The following is a 19,727-nucleotide window of genomic DNA, read 5'->3' as shown; positions in this document are numbered from 1 at the left end:
GTAGCAAAATGGAATATGGTTATGAAATAGTCTTCAGGATGCAGAGGACACAATAATTTTGTTTCTAGCACTTATGGTTTCAGTGTTATTAATCAAAACGCAGAGGCGCTTACAAGGCACCTTAGTGTTGTCCACTGATGTGTGTCGATGCGCCTGAGTGGCGGGTGGGATTTCTGACCATCCTACCAAGTTTGGGTTCTCTACATGGTCTCTGATGCCCAGACAGTTTTAGAGCAGAAAAATAAGATCCTTATAAATATTGAATCCATGGTTATTCTGCCTAAACATTTCCATAAGCCTCATCCAATGTGGTTGGAGGTATTGTTTAACAATGACATGCTCTTATTTCATTGAAAACAAACTTGGTCATCCACCTCAGTGTTCTTGAACTTCAATTCTGAAAATGTTTGGACATTTACTAAACTTGCCATTATAAGGCTGTCTCAAAACTACAATGCAGGCTACATTATTAGCAATCATAAAGTACAATACTCAAGTGGATACTCAATCTGTTTCCTAGCTTCTCTCAAGAACATGCTTATTTCATGGTCAATAAGGGGGACTCCCAGTTCATTTGAAAGTATGTACCTTCTATGTCTCTTCACTCCTCTTCCATCCTGCTTCTGTTCAAGTCTTCTAACAAATTCTCTTATTATTTCCACTACACCAATGCCCTCCACTTAACCCATCTCTTATCCCTTTCCACATTCTTCTCTCCTTTTCTTAAACTCCCTCCTCCTTTCCCTTCATCTCTTTATCATCTGAGTTTGGAGACATGTGTCATGATAATTGGCAGCTTCTGTTGGATGTTACTGGTGGTATGCTCATGCAAATGAGCAAATGTGTGGGGCTTCTATATTATGTTTATTTTTCCCATATAAATGAAATGCTATATTTCAAACCGCTTTCTACTCATCCACCAGAGGGCAGACTAAGCCCACACATAGTCTGACTCAACCTTTAACCTGAATTTGGCATAACCACAGTCATAGATTCAGGGCCATGTATGGTGAGGTGCTCATCCACGGAGATAGTGGCCGACATATCACATGTTCAAGCTCTTATGTCAGGATACCAAAATAATCAGTGTATGGAGCCATTTTATTCACTTCACGGACAGTTTAACAGTTCATAATACTGTAGCCCTTGATTTCCGTTCATTTAATAGCCTAACTTAGAAAACTAGTGTCATATTCAATATGTAGCATTTAACTACGAAATACGATATCAGTTCTTTGACATGTTTGACATTTTCACAATGTGAAATGGTTTAACATGACAAACCAAATTTATCTCTTTCTCGCTTTGATTTTGGCCACACACATGTACACATAATCGACTGTTCATAACGTCACGATGTTATCTTCACTACCTAGAAAGATATTCTCACTCCCTTGATATATTTACTCTTTTAACTTAAACATACTCGACACAGAAACAAAAACGACATCAAGCTAAAATAAAGAGTTTCCTTGGCCAGTTTCCTTCCTTGGTATTTTCTTCTTCACAAACAGGTAGGCTAATGCTTTGCCATTTTAACCTCTGAAACTGATTTAAATTGGTCAAAGAAGGTTATGACTTAAAGGGCACCTATTATGCAAAATTCACTTTTACATGGTGTTTGAACATAAATGTGTGTTGGCAGTGTGTGAGCAAAACCACCCTAGAATGATAAAAATCCACCCAGTAGTTTTTTTACTATCTCCATAAATCATAAGCACTGTCTCAGAACACCCTGTTCTAGAATTCCCTCACTGTGACGTAGAAATGAGCTAAGCCCCACCGACGTGATTTGATTGACATCTGGTTTTGGCATAGACCCCGCCCTCGGTGATCTGCATCCTCCATTGTTTCAACGACAGCCGGTAACTATGGCCGGTAATGTCTCCTAAGAAGTGTAGGTGTTCTGTTGTGGGATGTAAGAATGGACATACTAGTCTTCACTGACATCAGAGCCACTGAAAACGCAGCGGATGGATTTTATTTATGAAGAAAAGGCACCACTTAAACTTCCTAAATAGGAGATTCATTTTCTGACTGACTGTTTATAGTGAACGAGGGTCAAAGTTAATCCTCAAGTGTGGATCGTTGCCTACAGTTCGCGATCACATCATCCAGGTGGATGCTGCACATTGGTGGTGGTTGAGGAGATTCCCCCCTTCTATGTAAAGCGCTTTGAGTGTCGAGAAAAGCGCTATATAAATATAATGAATTATGAATTATTATTATTATTATTATTATTATTATCCAACGTCACCTCCAGAAAAAGTAAGTGTATTTTATGATTTTTGAGCAAATAGTCATTTCAATCGATGTCAGCCAGTTCAACAACAAATGCGTCAAAAGCTATTTATTGTCGTCGTCATAGGATGTCTCAACAAACAACGTCAGACAGTTTTATGTCACGTAGGCGTTTTTTTGCAGCATTTACAAATGTAAATAAATTAAGGTCTGCTCTATCTCCATAGACAGTAGGATATAAACGTCTATCTCCCGCCCCTTAAGAAATAAATAAATAAATCGTTTGTACTTAATAGCAAACGTTATCACAGTAGTGTGTGTGTGTGTGTGTGTGTGTGTGTGTGTGTGTGTGTTGTTTCAAAAAATTGCGCGAACGTTATCACAGTTCGTGTGTGTGTGTGTGTGTGTGTGTGTGTGTGTGTGTGTGTGTGTGTGTGTTGCACATCCATAATGGCAAAGGGGACGCGATTAAAACTTTGTAAGTACATAAATGTATCAAATAACCATTCCGAGACGTTTAGTCCATTCTCATTCGTGTTTATTGGGTGCCAGACTCTCTCTTCATCATCTAGGTCCAGCAGCAGGGCGGGGATATGCAGCTCATTTACATTTAAAGTGGTACGCACAAAACAGCTCTTTTCAAAACAGGCCCCAAAAATGACATTTTCAAATGGTTATAATAAATTAACTGTGGGGTATTTTGTGCTGAAACTTCACAAATGCATTCTGGGGACACCCAAGACCAATATTACATCTTCTAAAAAGGGGCATAATAGGTGCCCTTTAAAAGCTTCTATCTACATGTATATCTTTATTTTATTTTTTTTAATTTTAAAAATAAAACAGCATGTGTCTTGTGGAAGAACATTATTTTGTTCGTGCTTCGGCTCTTCTGCAAGGATGAATATGGTTCGAGACACCGGTCTATGGATAAGGACATCTTAGAGCGGAATGACAAATAAATTATATTTTGAATGACCCATTGTCAATTTTCTCGTTTTTTTGTGACAACAAAACTTTCAGCTTTCAAGTTCAAGCTTGTGATTCAGTTCAACTCTGTCGAAAGTTTTTTCATCAGTCTGAAGTTACTCATCTAGTCCTCAGAAATCAATTTACTGGAAATGTCTGGGTGGTAGAGGGATCTGTTGAAATACCTGTGTAATCCACTCTTACAGATGTCTAATGCTTTGTTGTGCGTATGTTGTGTTTACAGTAATTAGATCCCAGAATGCTGCTTCTAACATGCACTTAAAAGCAAAGAGAAAGTAACTCATTAATCAACACTTCCTCCAGTCCACTTGTAGGCTACAGCAGGATGTATGCTGTTAATGGGCTTCAGTGATGAGAGATCCTCATTGGTTAGTTCCCCCACCCTAGTCCCTTTTTCCAGTGCTTATGTAAAACATCATGCTTAGCCTCAAATACAGAGTATGTTTTTCACAAACATCTGGCATATATCTATGATTACAATTCATCGTGAGTTTTTCTGTTTGCTGGCTGAACTGGGTGCTACACCCTACTAAATAGTTTTAACATTGCGGGGCAAATCCCGGGCAGAGCATCAGAGGTCATGGATACATGCATTTGTATGCATGTGGATATGGTGCTTAATCACATTTTTTGACAAGGCTGATTATGAGCCCCTGTTCGAATGGGTAATTAGTGTTGAGTGGTGCTAATGTTCTAGTTGCCTCCAGGGCTTTTAAGTCCGCTAACCTGCTTCACTTTACTACACGCTTTCAATTACTGCCAATACTGGGTTTCTGGCATTATTCAGGACCAGCACACTGACTAACATACATTAAAAAAGCTGTATGTTTTGGGTTAACACATTATATATCATGACAGGAGGGACCTGTCAGTGATGCAGCATAAAAAAATTACACATTTATACAATAAAGTGCTCTAATTATGCTCTTCTAATTTTGTTTTAAAGGACTCCTAAAGTTTAGATGCATCCGAGATCAAAAAACACGTTATACATTGCAGCATCACCTCTTTTCTCACAGTGTCTGAAACAGTTCGATAAAGGATTCAGTCTCTCTAAACCTTCTTTCAGTCTCTTCAGGCTTCTTTCTGAGAGCCTATTCTGCTCTGACTGGTCAGATGGCCTGGTGTGTTGTGATTGGTTGACTGCTTATAGCACATGTTGGAAACATGGAATTTTAGCTCCGGAGGCTTCCTCAGCACTTGTATGCACAGTGATACGAACAGTAACAATGGCGTCGGTTTTACCGTATCAATTCAAGCCAGAGTCCATTGATGAAACATTGGAAGAAATATCTGATCAACCTGAACCACCATTGTATGCACGACTTAAGTTTCCCAAAAGCATCGTTAGCCAACTTTGTTCGCAAGTTCCGTCGTTATCAGCATAGTTCAACGAGTCCGTGTTTCCCGAAAACCATTGTTCTAACGAACATTCGCAAACAGCATTGCAAAGTTGTGTAGTTGGAACGACAGCTCTCCACCTGTGGTTAGTAGCATAGTTTCTAGTTTGCATGACATGTGGACTTAATAAATCCTTATCTTGAGCAAAATAAGCAAGCTGACATTCAGTACAACCTGTGTATTTTATTTAGAATACCTACAAATGTCATTTACGTCTTTTAGTTTATCAAGAGATTTAAAGCACCGTTTTTGAAGAGTGTGCATATGCGTACATGCTCTAGTACGTAAGAACGAGCCTATGATTGAATCTGGAAATAAAGCTAAATAACTTAGAAAAATGAGAAATAGTTCTTAGATGCCATGTCTGTAATTTATGGCAAAACATCTAGCATTAATTCGATCTCAAACAGTTTAATTAAAAGAAGTTTTAACTCCACCACGTGCGTGACGTCATAAACCAACGTGGTTAAACGACCATTTGCGACAATACGGTTTCAGGAAACAGTCATGACTAGCTGGTTGATTTCTTCAACGATGCATTGCACTACGGTAGTTGAGCAGCGAGTTACGTCGTTGTTCCGGAAACGCACCCCTGGACGTTTCTAAGTGGTAGATGTTGTTCACGGGCAGTGTGCATTATGCAAATTTGTTACAAACCTACAAACTGTAGGTTCAAGCAGGAAGTAAGACTGGAGTTAATGACAATTCGTTTCAGGCAGTTCAGAATCAGTCCTTTCTTTTGAAACGAAACAGTTTAATAAACTGAAGGTGATATTTAGTATACATTTTAGGGAAACAATTGCTTCTCCAACAAAATAGTTTTAAATGAAGTCAAGGCAGAATTAGCAATGGCGGTGCATCTCCGCAAAGTAGAAGATCGAGTTGATGATGAGGTCAAATATATTGTTAAAAAATGAAACATGCATGGATGAATCGTTCCAGTAAGATTTATAATATGCATTTGAAAAACAGATTTTCATTTCATGAAGCTGAATTTAAAATACCCACCACCATTACACATCGGCTGAAACAAGCACAGACATGCAGAGTGATACAAACAGTGCTTTTGGACTGTTATATCAGCACTCTTGTAACGCCATTCAGCCAATTAAGGACCAAAACTAACTGTTGTATAAATAAAGTTCAATGCCAAATCTTAACGTGCTTTCTACTCTCAATGAAACATACATTAATACAGACACATTCAATGTCATAACAGATTATTTCACTCAAAACATGGACCCTTCTGTGCCAAGGCCAACAGAAATGATGTCTAAACTATCTAAAGTGTATTTCAAAGAAAGAAATGGGTGATATGTCTAAGAGAAGAGGATCTCTGTGTTGTAAATGGCTGATTGCCCGATTCCGCCACAGAAAACACATTAGTGCACCACAAATGTTACATGCACGAACTCCTTCAACCTCAATAGATTTTTCACCGATGGGCTCAGAACAAACACAGAGCTCGTAAAGTCGTGCTGTGTTCACGAATCATTCAGAATCATTATACCTATTTATGGGACACTTGGAGAAGATGTGGTGAAAAATGAAGCGTAAACATATTCTTCACATTAGTCATTTTTATTATTTTACCACTTTTTCTTTGCATAAACTTCAAGTAAAAATAATGCCTTTTGCCTTCTAAAAACTGATGGCAGTAGTGAAAATGGGGAAGTTTATTATGTGAAAGATAACCAAACCATGACCACTCAATAGTTTACCTGAGACAAGCACCAAATATTTAGGTTGTTGTGGACTTACACACATCTTTCAGACACAACTATCGGATGGTGATTCATATGCCAGTACTGGGAACCAAATGTGGTTCCCAGTACTGGCATATGAATCACCATCCGACAGTTGTGTTTAATTTGGGAAATGTGTGATGCTATCAATATGCTTTCATTAGACGGTCCTTTAATCAAGGCCTTGAACTTCTTTGTGAGAAAGGAGTGCTTAATTGCATTGAAGAGTAGTTTGAAATATTGGTTATGATGCTCGAATGTTCAAAAAACACATTATGTTTCACATATTTGACATTGTTGCAGCACCTCTCTTCCCAGTCTGTCAGTAACGCTCTGTTTCGTTCTTGTCTCTATAAAGCCCCTCCTTCTGAAAAGCTCAATGTGCTCTGATTGGTCGCTGGACCAGTGTGCTGTGGTTGATAAGCAGTTTCAAGCATGTTTCAGAAATGTCACGGCCCTTACCATATCTCTGACTTTCAATACTCTGCTTCGCGTTGTGGAGTATTTTTGGATTTTCCAAATTTCCTTATTCATGATACAGCACAGCCTCTCGTACCTTATTGCTTACTTAAAAGTTATATAAGATTCAAATAAATCAGTTTAAAGCAATTTAATAATCCAAGTAATCTATGTTGAAATATATATATGTAGTATGGCAATACTAGTAATAGTGCTCTTTTTAAAAGTATGCTAAAGTTAAACAATTTCTCCCTTTAAGAACAGGACGCAAACATAAAAATAACCAGTCAAAACTCGAAAATCAGTTCTGAGACTAGAGCACATATCTCTTAACAAAGTAGTGAAATTAAGATCCAAGATATAACCTAGACTTTCTTTGACGAGAATAAGCAATAAAGAGCTCCTTGGAATTGTGCGGTCGGGTGTTTGAATTTGTGGTGAAAGAAATTCCTGGTTTTCCTCTGGGAATGCTGAACTCTACAGACTGCCTGTGCTGAAGTAAATAAACACACATAAATCTAAGTTCTTCCCCTGGGATGCAGTGAGGAATTGTGTTTGTGAGTGAGTGAGCGAGAGAGAGCATGAAAAGTGTTTGTGTGCAAGAGTTGAGTGATTGGACTGATCTTTTTCATATCTTTTTCTAAATCGCAGTGAGCGAGTATTTGATAGATTTACTGGAAATTTTCCACTCGTAAACATCCTCAGCTGCTGATATCTGCTTCAGAGTCATTGATGTGATACTTTATTTAGAAAAACTCTTCCCTGAGGATCTGTAGGCTAAACACTACACAACTCTTCCCTGAGGATCTGGGGATCACATTAATGAATTTTGGATAAACTGACAGGATAGCATGTATCAATCCATCAGTCTTTATGAAGTTTTTATGTTTCTAGATATATTGAATATTAGCCTGGATGCCAGCCGAACTTAGCCCCGCCCACAACATTTTTAGGTCGGGAAGTTCGGTCTGGACTTGATCCGTTGTGGAGCTATTATGTCCGAATCAAACCTGTTTTGACCAATCAAATTGTCAGGGCGGGCTTTATGATGGACAGATGATCAACAGTAACGTAATCATCCACGTCACCAACTTGGGTTGAATTCGTTTACAACAAAGATGACTGCTGCTGGAGAATTGAGATTTCACACTTACAGATAAGTCAGATAGAATAAATGCATATTTGGCGTACTGTCCGAGGAGAGGGCTCCGGGCTCGGTATTTGGCCCGAACCCAAAGTACTCCCTCTGTATTCCAGGCTGTGGAAGAACAAGCCAAGAGTGAGTGGAGGGATGCTGAAAACTGTCAAGGAATGTTAGGTGAGTTGACAGAGTGAATAAATATATGCTTCCTCTCATGCTGATAGGGTAGACATGGTAATTGTTTGATGACAAGTTGATTGGATTGATTATTTGTACGTGCTCCTCCCGAACTTTGTTTATGAAACATCATGTGTAGACTCCGCCATCGCGTCTGTTATTCACCTTATTCCGCCCCGCCCACTTTTACTTCTGTCCAGTACTTCCGTTGTAAACCAACTTCCGGTTTAGCGGACCCTCATTCAATTTCGAGGAGAACTGCAGAGAAGTCTCACTGATAAAATGTCACATAAGATAAGCTAATTTGTGCCAAATGTGCTATGTACGTGTGTACCAACAGCACAGCAATGCACTGTTTCTCGGGGTAATTTTTAAACGACTTTTAGGTGTTTATATGACCCGTCTGCCTGTCTGATCGCAGCCCGGCCAATGTGTAGTGTTTAGCCTACATTAGCCACAAAAATCTAATGTTGTAATGGTCTCACTACACTGAAAAAATGGCAATGGGCAGATTGTTGAATTTGCACAAATGCATTTCGTATTTCCTACATGATTATTTTATGTTTCTCATCTAAACATATTTTAGTCTTGTGCCATTCATTTAATGCTGAAGGATGTTCAACCTTTTAGAAATAATCATGTTTAAATGAAAGAAATTAGTTATGTTTTCTCTGGAAACTCCGCCCCCTGCGAACACGCAAAGGAAAAAAAAAGTTAACTGCTCTACTGCGTGCTGCAATCCAACAGGTTTTTTTTTTCAGTGTACAGGACACATACACATGCTATACCTTGTTTGAAAGCTATGGTCCTCTAGAATTCAGTCGCTGGATTTATTTTACAGCCATTACTTGTGTTAGAGATCAAACCATAAGAAATTGCAGCTAGCAGTTAGCTAAGCTAACGTTACCCTCTTGTTCATCTAGTTGAGGCTCTACTTTCTTTCTACACCAGTTCGTGGCTATTTTTTTCTCATCTGTTGGCTATACACTGCAAATGTATCTGGTGATTAAGCAAACAAACTGTGGTGTAATAATGTTTCAAACTTTACATGTAGTAGTGTTTGTGCACATCTTCATAACTAAGTAATAGCTATTAGAAAGACACAGCTATTAAATAATTTGATTGTGGCATTGTTTCAAAAGCTTCAAGTGAAATGTACTTTAGTACGTTGCAGCAGTTGTTAATAACCATAGGCCAACGCATTTGGCTATAATATTATAGTCTATCTACTTATATCAAGACAGATAACAGATTGGACCAGGGCAAACAAAGCGCTAAGTAGCTAAACCAGGAAGTGATATTACGCGGATGGCGCCACCCAGTGCTACTTCCGGAATAAGGTGAATAGAAGATATTGACAGCGCATTAATTTGAATAGAGGAACAGAGAACCACGATCAAGGCATTTGTCAATCGGAAAGATGAATGAAGAACATACGTCACTTACGCCGTTGCTCTGATTGGTTGTAGGTCTATCCAATTGAGTCTATCCATTTTCCTTCCTGGTTCGTATATGTATATGTATAAATATATGGGTGGTTGCTTAGATCTGGGTGAGTATTGCTCAAGATATTGCTCAAACCCAAAAAAGTTAAGTCTATGGGCTTTTTCCAGCCATTTAATCATGTGCCAGACGAAAACTGTAATTTGACCACTTAAAAGGTTAATATAATTCATGTCCTTGGGATAAATACTGTGAAATGGGTTATGTACCGAATTTTTAGTGGTGCTTGCAAACATCAATAATTATGCATCAAGTGTAGAGTAAAGCATCAGTTATGCATCAGTAAAGAACTTTTTTTTTGCTTAGTAAAATACTTAATACATAACATTTTATTTAAAACATATTGACTTATTCATGATGCATTGAATTGTCATCATAGCTTCTTGCAATAAATGAAGCTTTTGATTTCGAAAGTCTCCAAGTATCCTTCCCCTAGCGCTGTCCCACAGCTGGATCCCTTCGGCAGGAGAGGGGATTATAGGAGAGGATATTGGGATACTTTAGACCAGAACCCAATTGCTCTTCACGCTAATAAGAAGCAGACTGCAGTTCTTCAGCAGCCCGGTCACTACCCCTGCCTTCCCTGTCACACACAAGCACACAAACAATGCTCGTCCCATTTGACATACAGTGTTGGGGCTACGTAACGGTCTCCATGCTCTGCTGCAGTAAACACCAGAGCAGCAAGGGGTTCATAACGCATCCCTCCCACCAGGCCAGAGTAATCAAAAACAGCTTAGCAGGGATCCTCCTAACAACACAAAACCATTATTTATGCGTTTGCCTTATTAGCTTTTTCATCTCTTTCCATCTTTCTCTTGAGCATGATATGAATTACTCAGGCATTTCTGCCTGATAAATAAATATGCATGTATTTTAAGCTGCAGGGTGGCAGAGCATGCAAAGTGGCCCATTCCTGTGATATGATAGCGAAGGAGACAAATGGATCACACACAGAGTAACGCATAAAGTCATGCAATCATACAAACAGAGGGCAGTGATTGCATTGCTCTTGGTTGGCCTATATACTTCAGAAAGCCAGAACTGGTATCAGGTCTGACACTGTTTACCCGTATACTCTAACTCACACTTTGCAATATGCAGAACACACTGTTTGCTGATATTTCAACATTAACAGTGTCTATTATATAAAGGAATTTAGGTTTTAATATTAAACATAAATTCAATTGATCTGCAATGAAAAAGAAAAGCACTTCACAAAATGCTACTTGACAGTGAGGACACATATCAGAGAGCTCTCACTTTGTCTCTGCTCAACATACTGTATATGCAATAATATACGCAACAACCCAGATAGCAACATAGTGTCGGCCCAGATCCGGCCCACATCTGGTACACGTGGATTCCACACGGCCCAGATGTGGGCAGGATCTGTGCCGCCACTATGTTGATGTCAGGGAATTTTGATCCAAACAAATAAATAACATCGTTCTTGAATAAAGGCCTGTTTATATAAAATAAATGTTTGGTGTGAAAATTCGATATAGTAAATATTTGAATGAATGAATCTGTTCAGACCAACATGAACATTTGCGTGCTATCAATGTAACAGAATTAATTTAGAGAGAGAAAGAGGCATTCTAATCTCTTTTCCATTTTACTGCGAATAAAACTGACCAACTACAAGTCACAATTTTGTCTTATGCCCAGAGATGCTGCTGTTACATAAAGTCATGCATTTGGAAAAATCGACAAAATGATGCTATCCTAAGTCTAAGTTTCAACTAACCATGACTTGTAACTTACTCATAACATAGATCTATAGATTATTGCCATATGGACCTCTCAAGGTTAATACCTCATCATTATTATTTTTTTCATTGGCAAAATCACCACTGGCTTCTTTATTGTAACATTTTAAGCAAGCATTTTCTGTAAAGCTGCTTTGAAATTATATGTATAGTAAAAAGTACTATACAAATCTGGTAAAATACATCTAGTTATAGCACAAATTAAACATGAATGAACATTAGAACTGCAAAAAGATGTCAATACACACCTTTTGGTTTTGGTTTGATTTGTTTGTCAGACAAAAATGGTGGATATCTGCATTATGATTGGTCACAGCTTTCAGAATCTGCAAGGTAATGCTCAAGAATGCAACACGATGCATTAAGAGCCAGGGGTGAACGTTTGAGAAAGAAGATGGTGATGTGTACATTTTTCTTATTTTCTTTTACATGTTAATATCTTATTTAGCCTCTGAAGGGCAGTACTAAATTAATTAATGAATTTTTAAACAAAATAAGAACAATTTGCACCAATTTACATGCCCTGGCACTTAATGGATGTTTCCTTCTTGAGCATCACTGAATGTTTGCAGCGTTTGTAATAGTTGTGTATGAGTCTTTCAGTTGTCACCAGTTTGAAAAGATGGATCTCAAAATCATACAATCACTGCTAGTAAAGAGTCAAATATACATAAGATGCTTGAAAAGCAAAGAATGTGCAGGAGCTGGAGGATTTTTCTGAAGACCATTGGGCAGTTTAACTGTTCAGGACAAACAAGGGTCTCATGGACAACCATTACAAAAATAAAATATGTAATTTGTCTTGTGGACGAGGCTATACTTAAACATCTGTAATGTGAAAAAGCTTTTTCAGGGCAGTAAAAAAACACACACACAAAAAAACATTTTTATGATCCTTATTATTAAAAAATAAATAAAAATAACATTTTGGAGGTTCTGCAAGGTGTATGTAAACTTATGACTAAAGTGTAAATGTAACAAAAATCATACCATTATTAGACACCAAAATGTTGCTATGGTTATCACGTTCTCATGTTGTTATGGTTGCTATGTCAAATCATGCAATTTCATGACTCGCAGGACAATAATTTAGCGGATTCACTCCCACATTTAAATGCAGTTATCACTCCTTAAAGGTAGGGTAGGTAGGATTTTTATAAAAAACTTTTTTTCAAATTTGTTTAAACTGTCTTTATATACCAATACATAATTAAAATGTAAGTGCTCTGAAAAAGAGAGTATAAAAATCGAGTGACTGTAGACCTTTTAATCTGCAATAAACACAGCTCATTATTTCCATTCGGGACGAAACAATTGATTGGTTTGGGCGACTGTCACTCACTCTCGCAACCATGGCTACCACCCCTGTTGCTAGATCTGCCCATATGCGCGTGCACCCGTTTGATTTGAGGAGTGCAAGAGAGGCTCGGAACCTACGAAGAGTAAAATTATGGCAGAGAAAGAGCATTCAAAATTCAAAGCACCTGCATATGCAGTCAGTGAAGGCAAACAAGGCAAAAACTACTTCCTCGGACCCTGGTTGCCCGCACTCTTGAACGACCTCCTCTGCTTCGCCCTCGACCCCGGACATGTCCTCGAACCGACGAAGCGGTACTTGTCTCCGGAGTGTTGTCCTCATTAGAGTCAACAATGTTTTCATCATGGAAACTCGCAAAACACCGTACATGTTATGAATCTTACACGAAATTCACCTTCATCACAGTGTAACTGATGGTAATGGAAAAACGTGTATCAATGCAACCTGTTTTTAGCTTTGCCTTATAAATATAGCTCATTACCTATAAATAGAGCTTGTTACCGAATCAAACAAAGTATATTTTAAACTTTACCAGTATCGATATGCTAGCTTGATAGTGAGTACTAAAAGAAATCTTATTTGTTTATATTTATAGTGATAAAGTTAGGTATTTTATTACATGTGATTCTGACATGATGTCACTGCATGCACTGCGCTCCTTCCTCTCCACTCGTCTCAGGTAAATAAATGCGACTTCCAGCTGAGCCTGAGCGTTTGGCGTCGCGCGTTCATGTGTGTTGGGGGCGTGGCTTTGGACGGAGCCCAGAAGGGAGGGGGTGGAGTGAATGGAAATAATTAGCTGTGTTTACAACAGTCGTGAGAGGTCTACAGACACTCGATTTTTATACTCTCTTTTTCAGAGTACTTACATTTTATTTATGTATTGGTATATAAAGACAGTTTAAACAAATTTGGAATGTTTTTTTTTTTTTTTGAAAAATCCTACTTAGCCTACCCTGCCTTTAAACTTTACAGTGTGAATGTAACCACTGGTCCTCTAGAAGCATGAAAAACAAAGCTATTATTTAGATTGTCATAGCGCTCCCTTCAATGTCCTAAACACTCGTTTTTTGGGGTCGACAGCTTATAAATACTTATTTCTGGGTTTCTTAGCTTGTTTGCTGTACACCTTGTCACACGGCAGCTTTTAGGCATTTTTCTGTCTTTTGTTAGAAGCAAGAAATGACAAGGAGGCAGCCTCTCGCAATGCAAAGTCAATGGAGACGGTTGGATTGTTTTCCCCCTTGGTGTGGGCGTGGCCTAAATGCGCTCTGTCTCTGTGGTGACTCTAAAACGTCTCTGATTGGCCACTGCGTTCATGCGCGTAATATACAGTACCAGTCAAAAGTTTGGAAACACTACTATTTTTAATGCTTTTGAAAGAAGTCTCTTATGCTCATCAAGCCTGCAGTTAAAAAAACAAACAAAAAAAAAACAGTAATATTATGAAATATTATTACAATTTAAAATAATGGTTCTCTTTTTTAATATACTTTAAAATGTAATTTATTTTTGTGATGCAAAGCTGAATTTTCATCAGCAAGTACTCCAGTCTTTGGTGACTTATGATCCTTCAGAAATCATTCTAATATGATAATTTGATACTCAGTTATTATCAATGATGGAAACAGTTGTGCTGTTTAATATATTTTTTTGGAATACTTTTTCAGGATTCATTGATGAGTAAAACGTTAACAGCATTTATTCATAAAAACAGCATTTATTCTAAATAAAAACATTTCTAACAATATAAATCGTTACCATCACCTTTTATCAATTTAACGCATTCTTGTTGAATTAAAGTACTAATTTCTTAAAAAAAAATAGTTATTGTTCCCAGACTTTTGAACGGTAGTGTATATTGTTACAAAAGATTTCTATTCTAAATAAATACAGTTCTTTTTAACTTTTTATTCATCAAATAATCCTGAAAAAAAGTATCTCAGGTTATAAAAAAATATTAAGCAGCACAACTGTTTCCAACATTGATCATAAATCAGCATATTAGAATGATTTCTGAAGGATCATAAGACACCAAAGACTGGAGTACTTGCTGATGAAAATTCAGCTTTGCATCACAAAAATAAATTACATTTTAAAGTATATTAAAAAAGAGAACCATTATTTTAAATTGTAATAATATTTCATAATATTACTGTTTTTTTGTTTTTTGTTTTTGTTTTTGTTTTTAACTGCAGGCTTGATGAGCATAAGAGACTTCTTTCAAAAACATTAAAAATAGTAGTGTTTCCAAACTTTTGACTGGTACTGTACATGTCTGTGATTGGCTACAATGCTCACCGCTGAAACAACACAATGTAAGTAGTTTTGTTTCTGAATAATAAAATATTGTGTCCTCCAGTGCCCGGACTCGACTATACTCTGCAAATTTTCCGAGTCTAAAATGTCCGTGTCAAGTCCGAGTACAAATTCACCCGAGTGCGTGACAAGTCCGAGTTCATTCAAAATTGGACTCGAGTCCGAGTTAGAGTACCCCAACTCTAGCTTATCTCTACAGATACCTCCTCTGAGCAGCTGGTCGATCTGCTTCTTTTGTTCATGCCATTGATCTTCAGAGATTCAGAGCTCATTGTGTTTTAGGTGGTTTTGTGGTGCTATCAAAAACAGAGAGGCCTGTAAATCTCCCAACACAATGGGCACCACGACATCTCACGAGTCTCAAAGGAAAGACGCAAGCTGCCCTCTCAGGGCACATTTCATTCTCTCTCTCTCCATTCACAGTTCTTTACATGAGGTGTAAATCAAGTGCTCAGAGAGAAAGCCACGGCTGTTCGATTAACCATTAAGGCAGCTGCTCTGTTCCCACATGAACAAACCACCCAGGTTGTTTACTTATGCAGATGAGCCCGTATGAGAGGAGAATATTTGGCAGCACCCTGAATTGACCATCATGCAGGTACTTTATCTTTGCAGTGAAGACATCTGGTAGTCATTTCTCTAAACAGGCAACGAATGGTTTTCTTAGAACCTGTAGCTGCTAACCTTGGTAACTCAAGCAAACATTGATATAACGCAGGGCATGGGGTGTAATAACATATAATGTACGTAATAATATATGACAACATGATCCTCTACAGTAAACTTTAGGTCACTCTGCACACAGAAATTTCCCAGAATTCTCATCATGAGCTACTCCAGAGCAACCCACAATTGAGCATCCAAATATTTAGATTCAGTCTTGATTTTCCAGATTTATCAAAGCCAGTACTTATTTTGTTGCCTTTTAACTTGATGATATTTGTGGCAAAACACTGGGCGTTAGTATGGGGGTTGGACTAAAAAATAAATAAAATTATATATATTAATTAATTATATATATAATTAGTTGAATGAATGAATTGGCTGAGTAAATGATTCAATGACTCACTCACTCATATAGTAATTTATATTCCTGAATGAATCAGTGTTTTTAATTCATTGGTTGAGAGAATGATTCAAGCTGGTTTGATGGTTCTAACTGGTTTAAGCTGGTCTCCCAGTCTGGCCAAGCTGACAAATGCCGGATATTTCTATAAACCCAGCAAAGCTGCCTCCTAAAAAAACTAAACCATTAAAAGAGAAATGAGTAAATATAATGCTGGCAAGACTATAGGCATAGCTGAGAGCGGGGAGAAGGCCAGAGGTGCTCGGGAGGTTTGATGAGTATCTGGTTTCTGCCTCAGTGCCATTGTGTCTGGAGGAATGAAGGTTTATTTAGGTAAAGTGAAACAGCAAGGACCAAAGTGGCGCGCACACACACACACACACACACACACACACACACACTTGCCTTAGAGAATAATTATGCAGTGCCCCACATAATTTGTGTGTTTTGCATGATTGCAGAGACGTCCATGATAAAATGTTGCAATAGAGTTTAATCAAATACATGCAGTGCCAGAACCCTGTGTGTCCCAGACCCTACAACAACACACAGCAACACATCTCTACACCTACATCTGGATATACGCTGTGATGTGCAATAGGAACGTATTGGCAGCATGTAAAACATAAATATATTTCAATTAATCAATCATTAAGCAGGCTAATGATTAAATAGAGACAGAATTTTATTTGATTTTAACTTGGGTAAAGTGACAGAATCATGCAACACAGAGCAGATTAAAGCCGTTTTAATTCCGAATTAGGCAAATGCAGTAAATAAATGTGATGGCACTGAACATATTTAATTGATGTCAATTGATGTTCTTTTGTGTTCAACAGAAGAAAGAAACTCATACAGGTTTGAAACAACATCAGGGTGAGTAAATGATAAATAAATAAATTAATAAAAAACTATCCTTTAAATACAGTAAATAATATTAAATTCAATATTGGATCAACCTAAAAGGAGTCATAAACATTACAACAATAATTACATTTTAGATGCTGTCAATATATATTAAACATTTTAATATGTATGCAAACATTAAAGTTACATTAAAATCATATCATGGCTTATGCAGACCACTAATTGATGCTTCTAGTTCACTATTGATACCAGCTGACCGAACTATCCCAAAAAACACATTGATCACTGTTTGTAATCATTTGTTTATCTGCTGCTACAGCAACATCCAAGCAACATGCCATGTTTCTACCAACCGAGAACTCTGATTCTGCAAAAAACAGACAATAACATAGTTTTTAACTAAATCTGTTCAAAAGACGTTCAGAAAGATCTGCCAGTTTTTAGCAGAGTAGGGTGTACATATGGAGGTGATCTAACCTGATGTTCAGCCAGACGTAAATGGAGACAGTGCCTCTCTCTTTAGGTCTCATCCTCCCATCTCTCTTTCTCGCTCACTCTTGGCTTGATTAAGTGATGAGAGCCTTGGGATCAAAGATAATCATCACAGCCAATCCAAACCCTGCCTGCATGCATTTGTTCACTAAATCTTGCAATTAAAGCATGTGGGTGAGTAATGTAATGGGCGAAGAATCAAAGACTTGGTAAGAATTTCAGTGCCAAATACATATATTGGAAACGAAGTTCCAATAATCTGTTAATATTTTAGCAAGGGAGGGCAGACAAGGTCAAATCTGGATCATGGACTCAAAAATACATAAAGTTTCTCACTGATTAATGAAGATTGATGATGGGAATTCTGGGAATAACACAGCAAACATAGACAATCTCATGCACATGCATACACACACATTAACACATTGAAACAAATGCTACTGTATAATGTAAACGACCTTCAAACATTAAACTAACATGATTTGACTTGACACGGCAGGACATTCTTCAGTAGAGGAATAGTTCAGCTAAAAAATGTAATTATTATTTCAAAAGTTTGCTGTCTGTAAGATGTTTTAATGTTTTTGAAAGAAGTTTTTAATGCTCACCATGGGCTGCATTTATTTAATCAAAAATACTGTAAATAAAACAGCATTCCCAAACTTGGCTATCCAGTCTGTTGTGTTGCTTCTCTCAGTCCCAATCATGGTGTTCTGTGCTTAGGCTTCACTCTTCCAAGAAAATGGGCTCCTGACCACGACCTTATTGACCAAAATAGCATTTTCTATGTAACAGGAAAGCAAAGCATGCGCAGTAACATATCTACATTATTCTGTATCCCTCCAACTCAAAGAATCTGCTCACGCAATCATTAAACAGCAATGTGTTCCAATATGCTGCATAACAACAATCCCGCAATTCCATTGTAATTATAGGGCATGAAGACAAAGGAGACAAGGTTTACTGGGGTGAAAACACTTTCTCTCTTTTATACAGTGCCGCCAAATTCATGTAATGAACTTCGTAGGAGTTGAGTCTTTGCTGGATGCTTTGTGTTGACAGTGTTTCCTATCACATATCAAAAATAAAATGGTCCGTAACTGTTTAGATTTGTTCAAACCGAAGAGCACCTGGCCTACAGAGGACAAGCTATGAGAAATAAATAACATGGGTGTCATCAGGGGTTTTTCTGAGAATTATGAGATTGTTATTAAATTAATGTTGAGTAATAAACTGTGGTGTAAGTTTATTGGCTCCCACTGAAATACACTCTCTGTGAACCAAAGGGACAGCTAGTTTACTCCCTTCATATCCAGGGTCACAGCGCAGAGCATTATGCTGGTCTTTTCTGATCAAATATTTACTTTATAAAGCCAGAGGTCACAAACCAACAGTGAAATGTACCTAAACACAATTCTGTGGTGGCAAGATGTTTTATAATGTAGAGTTATGAGGCAAACGCTCACAAAGGATCATTAAATTAGTGTTTCACTCCAATTATTAATAATTGCATTGTAATAGATTACTTATATGTTATTACATTGTAATAACATGCACTTTATGAAAAGACTAGGTTTACTACATGAGGAAAACATTCAAGAACATTCTGTCATCTGTTTTCATACACAGTTATTCATTTAGCATGTTACTACACTTTCAAGGCAGAAATGTAAGATCTTTTACTCAGTCCATTTGCAAAGAATTTTGGCTATACCCTTAGATAAACGTCCAGCTTTTAAGCATTTGAAATGTTTTACTCCAAAAGTATGCAGCTTAGAGGACAGACCCAGTTTTACTGAACTGATTAGCAAATTTACACGCGATCATAAGGAGAATATTAGCAGTATGCAGTGGCGTCATGCCCATTCAAAGTGAGGGGGCACGTGCCCCCTCAGATTTTTCCTCCCTGATAATTTTTTTGTCACAACTTTATTCCTATTATGCTCCATAATATACCAGAGCCTATAACGACTCAAATGTATTCTTCTGGATGTGTAATAAATCGGTCAGCATCAGCTCTTTTTCCTAATATGGTGTCTGTGTATCAAAGATTCTAGAGCACTATGCGCGTATAGCGCTCTAGAATCTTTGCTGTGTATGTTCGCAACTCACTCGTCTCGCGCACGTTGAGCTGGCAATGTTTTACAGATGGTCTTGAATTGGTAAGTGGCCAAAGCAACAAATCAGCATTGAATTAGTTATCGGATGATATTAAAAGGTAGTGGGATTATTTGTG

Source organism: Scardinius erythrophthalmus (assembly GCF_964197995.2).
Source record: "Scardinius erythrophthalmus genome assembly, chromosome: 11".
NCBI classification, from domain to species: Eukaryota; Metazoa; Chordata; class Actinopteri; order Cypriniformes; family Leuciscidae; genus Scardinius; species Scardinius erythrophthalmus.
Note: the sequence above shows the minus strand (reverse complement) of the source record.